The following is an 11,265-nucleotide window of genomic DNA, read 5'->3' as shown; positions in this document are numbered from 1 at the left end:
GCCATTCAAACTTCTCTGACAGATTTATATGATTTACTGTAGAGTTTACACTGGAAAACAAGAAGAAATGTCTAAAAAAAAGTTGCATACCAACCTGTGAAAGGGCTACTGAGGTTTGGACTGGGGAAATTGAACACCTATTACTTCAATCCAGTAATTTCCTATTCATATCTTCAGAAATAACCAACTCTCTAAAAATTAGGAAGCAAAGAGAGCTAAAAAGTTCATCATAGCAGGCTGGGGCTGGGACTCAGTGGTAGAGCACTTGCCTGGCATGTGTGAGACATTAGATTCGATTCTCAGCACCACATATAAATAAATAAAATAAAGGTCCGTTGACAACTAAACAATATTTTAAAAAAAAAAAAAGCTCACCATAGGAAAATGAGAATTTCATGGAGGGACTTTTCCTTTACTCCAATTGCCATATTATTGAGTGACTTTTTCATGCCTCCCAATAAACTAACAAAATGAATATACTGAAAACTTTGAATCTTGCAGTACTGTAATAGGAATATTAATTAAGGAAAAATAGAAATATGAATTTGCCAGAAAATTTCTTTGCAGGATGCATGTAAAATAAGTAAAGAGACCCTACTGAGGCCAACATGTGGATCTGACACAAAAACATTTTAGAGCTTCAATTTTCAGGAGGTATTAAATATTTTTGAGTAATGTTGCTTATTGAGGTCTAGGTGGGCTAAAGCAAATGCACAAAAGTTGGGGCTGGGGATGTGGCTCAAGCGGTAGCGCACTTGCCTGGCATGTGTGAGGCCTGGGTTAGATCCTCAGCACCACATACAAACAAAGATGTTGTGTCCGCCGAAAACTAAAAAATAAATATTAAAAAAATTCTCCAAATGCACAAAAGTTATCAAACCCTTCAAAATCATAGTTCTACTTTTGGAATTTCTAAACATCTAGAATTCAATAGAGAAAGTCATTTTGTAGCTATGGTAATTTAAGAGCTTTGTAATATGATATCAATATCAATAATTTGCCTACTTCTTATCACCATACCCATCTCCTGGGAAAATGGAATGAATAAACCATACTCTAAAGAATTTTTTGGCTAGGGCTGGGTTGTGGCTCAGTGGTAGAACACTTGCCTTGCACTATGTGAGGCATTGGGTCTGATTTTCAGCACCACATAAAAATAAATAAAATAAAGGTATTGTGTCCATCTACAACTAAAAATAATTTTTTAGAAAAAAACAATTTGGGGCTAAATTATCTCAAGCCACTGGTACAGAGTACCAAAACCTTGTCATTTGCTTTATTAAAAGTAAGGTTAATTCCCTTTAGCAAGCACAGCATTTCTCTCTTTGAATTTGGAAGCTTTATGAATCTTGGGTTTAAGTCCATCTCATTATCTGATAGAATGGAAAATACTCATGGTCAGATATAATACTTAAAGAATTTGTGGGTTTCCCTATGCTTACTTTGCCATTATGTGGCCAGGTTCTGGAAAACTCCACCTGAGAAGGTATTTTTATTGATATTGTACATGAGACTCAGTTTCTATCAAAGTGTTTCAGTAGCAGACTGATTGTCATCACATGGGCCAAAACCCTGCCAGGTATGGTTGATAACTCAATACTATAAGGTTAAAGGAGAAACCCAAATAGATCTGTTTCACATGTGATACCAATAACAAAATATACCACTAATTGAGAGGGTTATTTTTTTAATTTTAATATTTATTGTTTAGTTTTTGGCGGACACAACATCTTTTGTTTTTGTATGTGGTGCTGAGGATCGAACCGGGTGGCATGCATGCCAGGCGAGCACGCTACCGCTTGAGCCACATCCCCAGCCCCCTTGAGAGGGTTATATACTTCTATTTAGGACCTTAACATTAAATTCTCCAGATAATAACTTACAATGACATACAAGCTGAATAAAAAAGCTCCTCTAATAAGAAGATAGCAGGAGAAACATGATGTCTTGCTTTCATCTTTCGTCTTTATCGTGTGTGTGTGTGTGTGTGTGTGTTGCTTGAGATCAAACCCAGGGCCTTGCACATGCTAAACAAATGCTCTATCACTGAACTACCTTATTATCTTGCCATTATTGTTAAAGGAGATTGTGGGCTCACTAGGTCCAGGCAAGCCCACGGAACAGCTGGGGAGGGTGTGGCAATGGAGTTGAAAAGAAACCTCTGGAGACCAGTTTCAGAGAACTCGATTCACTTTATTATTGCACAGGCAAGCTTTTATGAATGGCCTGATACTGGGGAAATTAGCTGAAGGCAGTATTAATCCAATGCACTAGCAATACCCTTATGAGTAGCAACCAATGGGTTAATAGGTCAGCAGCAAAAAAGCAGAAGGAAAAGGAATGTGCTGTGCACCTGAGCAGGGCCAGGTTACCATGGTGATGGGGCTGGTTGTGATTATTGTTCCAACCACAAATATCCAGATTCAGTGTGTTGAACCCTGAGAGCCCCTCACATAGGCAACATAGGCTGCTTTCCAGCTCATGGGTCCAACATTGATATTTATCTTAAAAGACATTTTATTGGTACATTATCATTACACATAATAGTGGGATTCATTGTAACATCTTCATACATGCACATGCACACAACATATTTTGACCAATTATGATAATTATTTCATATCAGTTGAGCATGCACCTTATTATTTGTCCTCCTTTTAAAAATTGGTATATCAATCTCAAGGAATTTGTATTGATTACAAATTGTCTTAAATATGAGGCGAGGACTCAAGAAACCTTTCTTTGTCATAACCCTCAGTCAGAAGATTTAAATTTAGAAAAATGGAAAAGTTGAAATCTTCCCACCAATAGATTAATCTTACACAAAGCTATCTTAAACAACACCATATTTTGTAAAATTCAACATATTGACAGAAGACATTTTTAACCAACCAAGCTGAATATCAGTATATTTACATTGAAAAGTCTTGAAACAATATCAGAAAACTCCAGCTACTCTCCATCTTACGTAGCCACTGGGGTTCAATTTGACAAAACTGAAATGAGAAGAAAATACCTCACACCAAATGATGAAAGTTGGTTTCTTCAAAAACACCAAGTTGGATTTGGTGGCACACTCCTGTAGTCCCAGCAGATAGAAGTCTGAGGCAGGAGGATCGTGAGTTCAAAGCCAGCATTAGCAACTTAGTGGGGAACTGAGCAATTCAGTGAGACCCTGTCTCTAGATAAAAAAAGCCCCAAATATCATCCCATAAAAACTAAAATTTCTTTTAGAATTTGGTGTATTTTGTACCCATACTTAAGTCTTATAGGATAATTAAACAATCTGTTTCAATTAATATTCCCACAGCTAATTAAGTAAATTCACTTCTATCTGAATTTACCATTGTGAATTAATTCATCATTTTTACCATACTTTCCATTATGAGTAAAGCCTACCATTATAGACTTTACCATCATGAGACATTTTACACAGGGACTAGACACATAGTATGGTTAAACTAAAAAATATTATTAGGGCTGGGGTTGTGGCTCAGTGGTAGAGTGGTTGCCTAGTATGTTGAGAGGCCTTGGGTTCAATCCTCATCACCACATAAAATAAATGAATATAATAATGTATTGTGTCAAACTACAACTAAAAATAAATACTTTTAAAAAAGAGATTATTAGGGCTGGAGAGGTGGCTTAAGTGGTAGCCCGCTCGCCTGGCATGCGGTGCGGCCCGGGTTCGATTCTCAGCACCACATACAAAGATGTTATGTCTGCTGAAAACTAAAAATAAATAAATAAATATTTTAAAAATTCTCTCTCTCTCTCTCTCTCTCTCTCTCTCTCTCTCTCTCTCTCTCAAAAAAAAAGATTATTAAATACCACATTAGGAGGAATAGAAACTGGGGCTGCAATTACAAACTCTTATGATATAAAAATCCTGAAAACTGAGTTCTTTGGAAAATTACAGAAACTTGCTGTTTAGATGTGAATAGGATAGAATCAAAACCAAATACAAATATAATGGTAGAAAAAAATTAGTCTGGGGGAATTCAGATTGAGGAAGAATTTAGAATTGGACATCTTGGAATGAAATTTTGTTGCAAAAACTATAAAACATTTTCATAAACTTCCATCTGTGTAAGTTAACAAAAACTAGTTATTTAATAACTACAGTATATGTTTACTAGTACTGAACTACAAGTATATATTTACTAGTACTGAACTACTACTGAAATACTGAGGGAAATAATTAGGTATTGGACATATTAATATCCATGAAGAGATTAAATGGTGGAATTAAAAATTTGATCATATGATAGATAAAAGAGCTTAAATATGATACTGCAGACTGCAATTTCTGAAATCCAAACTAATAAAATTAATTTCACTGAAATATGTAAGTTTTTTCTATACATATGTGAAAGACAACTTAGAAGAGTGTCCTTCAAGGAGATAAAATTGTTTGCAATTCGTATTATTAACAAATGCAAAAAATAACCAGATGAATGGATTTGTCCCTAAGATTTGGACTGAATCCTTTTTCACATTAAAATTAAACTTCTGAAGTTTAACAGTTCTATGTGTGTCTTCAACAAATACTCCATAATGAAGCTTCAAGAACTGATAATGGGATTAGTGGGCAATATGTGTCATACAAAAAGCATTACTTGGTAAGATGGACTATTTCTATCAGTGCTGGATTTACCTGCATTAATAATATTCTATGTAATTCATGATCTTCATAAGAAATACATTGTTTCTTCATAAGAAATACATGCAATAAAATATTCAAATTTTATCTTAGACTATCAAGCACCACATCTTAATTTTTGCATTACATATAAACTGGGAAAAAAACAAATACGATTTGAAAAATAAGTCTCAAATTGTAAAACACTTAGAAAAATAAGCTACCAAACTAACCAGCAATTTGGAAAGCTGCATATGATGGAGAATTCTTATGCAGAGTTAATCAAGAAGCTGCTTTGGGGCTGGGGTTGTGGCTCAGTGGTAGAGCGCTTGCCTAGCATGTGTGAGGCACTGGGTTCAATTCTCAGCACCACATAAAAATAAAGGGCCACCAACAACTAATAAAATATCTTTTTTAAAAAGAAGCTGCTTTTATATGCATCAGTAGTAAACATTTTCAAAGATTAGTCACCTAAAGTTTATATTCTTTTGAATTTTAAAATTTATTCCATCATACTGTTAATCAATAATGTATTATGTATAGTGCTTTGAAAATGTAGGATACATAGCAAGCTAAGTTCATGAGGAGGAACCCAAACTGTAATGCAAATTTTACCAAAAAATCAAATACTATAAATGGAATTAAAGGGGAAAAGGATTGTGGTGCAATGGAGTTTATTTTAATGTTAATGAAATGTTGAGGCTGTGACTAGTTACATGTTCTAATTCTACTTACAAAAACAAACATAGGAGGGACTGAAAAAGAACTATGAAGAACAAAATATAAGAGTAAGCCAATGGGGCTGGGGTTGTGGCTCAGAGGTAAAGCACTCACCTAACGAGGTACTGGGTTAAATTCTCAGCACCGTATAAAAAATAAATAACTAAAATAAAGGTATTGTAACCAACTACAACTAAATTTTTTTAAGAGTAAGCCAGAAAGAATTATCAAAGAACAAAACAGTAGAACTGATAAAGAATTAAGAACAGCAGAGCATCAGAATAAACTTAATATTACTGTAGACAACAATTGAATGTCTGCTGAATGTTTCCTTAAATTGGGTAATGTATTATAACTGTATTTTTAATTAAATAAATAGTGTTAAAATTTCTCTACATCTTGGTAGTCATTTATTAGTTACCAGCAAGTATTCAGGGTAATTGCTTTGTTCAACAACAAAATCAGTTAGTTCATGAGTTGGCATGTTGTTTTACTCTTGATTATTTTCCTCCCAACACTAAAAATGATGCCAGTTGTTCCTCATCTGGCTTTTTAAAAAATATAGATGGTAACATCATCTGGTTAATGGAAATCTTTGGTTTACATATAAAAGATAGTAACATGTTTGGGGAGAGAGTATGCCTAGTACTGTATGAAGTCTTTTGGAAAATAAGAACATATACTAGTTTACAAATTATGTAATACCATGTGAGCAAATGCATGCATGTTATATAGAAACTATTGTGGAAGAAATAACTAGGCATCATGAACTTGGTCATTTGAAGTTATCCCAGAGTCCTGTACTGAATCTGTTTAAACTCCAGTTCACTTAAGCACCAGGGTTTAAAGATTGATGTTATCACTGTCAAGAGTCTTCAGTACCAATAGGAGCAATAGGTGTATGCATAGGGAGTGCAGTGACTTCAGTCAATGGTTAGACCATATCTTGTCCTGGAAAATATAATAACATATGAGAGTTCTTAAATGAAGAGTGACAAGCCTTAGCTTTTTCTGGGATATTTAACTTGGGCTTGAGAAATGAAAGTTGGTTTTTTTTTTTTTTTTTTTTTTTTGTTGTTGTTGTTGGTTTTTTTTTTTTTTAGATTTTGTTTCTCCCTCTTCTAACTCTCTGCTTGTAAAAGAAAAACTTTCTGATTTTTTCAGCCTGATTAAGGCATTTCTCTTAATACACCTATATTGTTAGAGTTAATAGCATGGATTTTTTCTCACCATGTGTTTCAGAATGTGCAGCTGGAAATAAAGAATCTTAAGATGACTTAGAGTTCAGTGTGCCTTTGATGACTGAGAAAAGGCCAGGTGGAACATCTGCCAAGAAATGACTGGCTTCTGAGATTATTGCATTCATTATTTGAGAAAATGTTTTCGAGTGATCAAATTATTCTTCTCAATGAGTGATTGACCTCATTGATGGTAAAAAAAACTTGCCCTTTTACATGAACTTCTTTTGCTTGAAGTTGGAAATTTTATGATTCATTTGCACCATCTCTTCTAGCAGATATTGACTTAGGTCTATGCATACAAGGAGATAATTTATCTGTGTTATACATTTTCAGGTTACTGATATGTGGATATTTATGGATAATTGAGGAAATACAATTGAGTTGAATAGAGCCAGACTCAATTTTGACGTTAGGGTATATATGTTTTTTTTAGGGGTGGGGAGGACTGGTTCATTCTTTTTTAATTTTTTATTGTTCTTTTTAGTTATACATGAAAGTAGAATGGGTTTTGACATATCATACATATATGGAGTATAACTTCCCATTTTTTTGGTTGTACATGATGTGGAGTTAAACTGGTTGTGTATTCATATATGAACATAGGAGTATTATGTCAAATTTATTCTATTATTTTTCCTATTTCCAAACCCCTTCTCTTCCCCCGACTCCCCCGTCCAATCTTGTGAACCTCCCTCCACTCCTAGCTCCCCCACCTGCCCTCCTATTGTGAGTCAGCATCCATCCACATATTAGAGAGAATATTTGACTTCTAATTTTTTTGAGATTGACTTATTTCACTTAACATGATAGTCTCCAGTTCCATCCATTTACTGGCAAATCCCATAATTTCATTCTTTATGGCTGGGTAATATTTCATTTTGTATATTATTACATTTTCTTTATCCATTCATCTGTTGAATGGCACCTAGGTTGGTTCCATAGCTTAGGTATTATGAATTGATATGTCTATATCACCATAGTATGCTGATTTTAATTAAGTCTTTGGGGTATATACTGTGGGATGGGATACACTGAGTTGAATGGTGGTTCCATTCCATGTTTTCTGAGGAACTGACATACTGCTTTCCAGAGTGGTTGCACCAATTTGCAGCCCCAACAACAATGTATGAGTATGTAAGGTATATATGTTGCCTTTGATACACGAAACTGAATAAAATTATGGGTAATCTGATGTTTTATTTCTAGAAAAAATAGTTTCAAGTGCAACGAATAGATTCATTACAGGTAGTGTATAATTACATATGATGCCAGTTCTACTGATGTGGATGTCTTGAAAATTTAGGTAAAGGGTATTGATGAGTATGTTCCATTTTTGTGGAATATGTCATGAAAGTTCTCTAAACAAAAAACCTTGTATTTTTCATTATTGTTTCTGGTCTTGCACTTGACAATATTTTCACTATAATGAAAATTCAAGATTCATTAATATGCTTGGCAATGAATCTTGAACTTGAATAATTTGAGAAGCAAACTAATTAACTGAATGTCAGCTCATAAGTCTTGTGATTCCATTATTTGACATATAATACAGAAAGTATATGCTATGAGCGATGTCAATTGCCTTGGCAATTCTTAGGTTCACCAAATCACAACATGCATTTAAGTTTTTCTTCTAAACTAAAAAATGTGGCTGACACAAATATGTGTACATATTTATGGGGAATAGGAGGGAGGAAAAAATCATTCTAGTGTTAAATATAAGTTCATTTTCTTTTTTTAAGAGAGAATTTTTTTAATATTTATTTTTCAGTTTTTGGTGGACACAACATCTTTATTTTATTTTTTAATGTGGTGCTGAGGATCGAACCCAGCGCCCAGCGCATGCCAGGTGAGCGCATTACCACTTGAGCCACATCCCTAGCCCTAAGTTCATCTTCTTAATGAGTTATTACCCTACTTGATGACATCTTCATAAGAAAAATGTCACTTTTCCATGAACGTTAATTGAAATAATATTCAGATATTTCTGAGTCATAGTAATTGTCCCAAATATGTGATTTTATTTTATTATAATTATAGAAGTAGATAATTTGATGTACCCCTACTATAATATTTTTATTTTGCTCTAGTTTTATGATGTGTCATCATTGATAATGACTCACAATATAAAAACAATGGAATATCTGTCATGACTTGGAAATTCTTTTATATGGATTGCTCAAGAAGCCTGAAAATTATTATAAGTCCAAGTGGTTTGACTGAATTTTAGATCTGGAGATAATCTAACTCTCCATCTCTATATATATCTATTTATCTATACATCCACTTCCTACTTTTGGTGCCGGGTATTAAAACCAGGGCCTTACACATGCTAAGCATCTATTGTTACAAGGAGAATTAAGTCCCAACCACACTCTTTTAAAAAATATCTACTAAATGTTTTATTCTCTTTAAATTGGAGTTATTTCAAAACCAAACTCATTATGGAGTCTTCCCTGTTCTTTTTAAATTGAAAGATAATGTTTGTGCATATTTATCAAATACAGTGTAATGTTTTGATTCATGTATTTATTGAGTAGTGATCAACTAAGGGTAATTAGCTTATCTATTACCTTAAACTTTGGTCATTTCTTTATGGTGAGTACAGTCAAATTCTTCTCTTATATTTTGAGATATATAGGCTTTATTATTAATTATATTCACCCTGCTATGCCATAGAACACCAGAATTCATATATGGTTCCAAGAGTGTCATTTTATATAATATTCCATATGAAATGGACCATGAAAATATTCCTGATATATCTTCTTTTTAAAAAATATTTTTTCAGTTATAGTTGGGCACAGTACCTTTATTTTATGTGGTGCTGAGGATTGAACCCAGCACCTTGCATGTGCTAGGTTAGCACTGTACTGCTGAGCCACAACCCCAGCCCCTGATATGTCTTCTTGAAGAGACAGTCCAAGAATGAGCAACAAGATGCTCTGTGTCTACATGATACCACATGAAAGTGTCTCCAAAAATCAAGAAACCTATATGGTCTGTCCTTGTGTTTAGTGAATCAGTGTTCCACAGCCTCCACAATGGGTCACATATGCAATAATGATCATATTTGTTCATTAAGAAAAAGCACATGTGAGCCATAACTTGTATAAGCCATATAAGGAAAGTAATATTTAGTTTATAAACTTGTCTTACTCCTCTCCACTTCCATTAAAAACGGAGAAGAAAAAGAGCCCTTTGGCTTTGTGGCAAATTATATGACATTAGCATAGAACACACCAGAACCCCAATTCATTTTATCACACAGCTTCATAAAACCTGCCTGGTAAATGTATTCAAGTCAAAATGAATGTGTGGACAGTGCAAGAGTTTAGTTTGGTGATATGCATGTTATATTGTCTTGAAGAGAGAAAATTACATTTAAAAATGTGCTAAATTGAACTATTCTGAGACCCAGGCTTGATAAGAATAGTAAGGTCAGAAATCAGAATTTATTGTGGGGTAGTTTGTTATCAGGCTTAAGAAAGTGAAACTCTAGTGTGGAACTTTGTTGCCCAACACTATGTACTTCTAACTGAATGACAAATTCTCATTCCTTAAGATTTATTTCAGTGATTAATAATTCTTATATATTTTAGTATATTAAGGGCTCATTTTGTGGGATCTTTTATTACATTGTGTCTTTCAATAATATGTGCAGCCAAGAGGAAAACTCTTGCACTGAAAAGAGGCTAGTGGCTATCTATATAGTCAAATACATTTCAAAAGACCAGTGCAAATTCATCCTTAAGGCAATTATACTTACTCATTCAAGGAACTTTACTATCAATATGAGGTTGTCTTTAGAAATTAATTAGTGACCTACTTGGTGTGATCCTATGACAGAATCTTCACTTTGTACCTCAATTTGATAGGATTAAAAACAGAGGAAAACTGAGCTTGGGGGTACATGCCCATAATCCTAATTATTCAGGATGCTGAGATAGGATGATTGCAGGTTCTAATTCAGCCTCAGCCTCAGCCTCAGTCACTTAATGAGACCTTCTCTCAAAAAAAAAAAAAAACAACAACAGGGAGTCAAGGAGGTACCTCAGTGGCAGAGTACTTGCCTACCATACTCAAAACCCTGGATTAAATTCAATAAGTAACATCACAAAAACAGAGCAACACAGAAATGCTCTAAATGGGGATGACTATGTCTACCACTGTTTAGATCTAAAGAATGTCACACTACATGTATGATACTGTGATTCATATCTGACATGCACGTGCACACACACACACACACACACACGCACCCACGCATACCCACTAATTCAGGAAAACTTTGGTTTCCTGGTACCTAGTACCATATTTAATACTCATTTTGATCTTCATTACTACAGGAAGAATTTTTCAATTACAGTTTTACAAATTTATAAAGATGTTATGTGGCTTTTGAAAGACCCTATTAATGAGTATGAAAATAACTGAAAGACTTATTAATGAAGGTAAAAATCTTAGATTCAGGGGTTTGTTTGCCTGTGACATAATTGAATAGACTAAAGAGCAAAATATTACCTGAATTTCAGATTTGGATACCACATAACTCCATTAATTTTAATATAATGAAAGTGTGTGGTACAGATGGTATCCATTTTTTTTCTGATGTGGCCTTTGAGTAAACCAGGATAAAAAAAATTCAGGCTAATTATTACT

The sequence above is a fragment of the Urocitellus parryii genome, chromosome 6, assembly GCF_045843805.1.
Source record: "Urocitellus parryii isolate mUroPar1 chromosome 6, mUroPar1.hap1, whole genome shotgun sequence".
In the NCBI taxonomy this organism is placed as follows: domain Eukaryota; kingdom Metazoa; phylum Chordata; class Mammalia; order Rodentia; family Sciuridae; genus Urocitellus; species Urocitellus parryii.
This window is presented reverse-complemented; position numbering follows the sequence as displayed.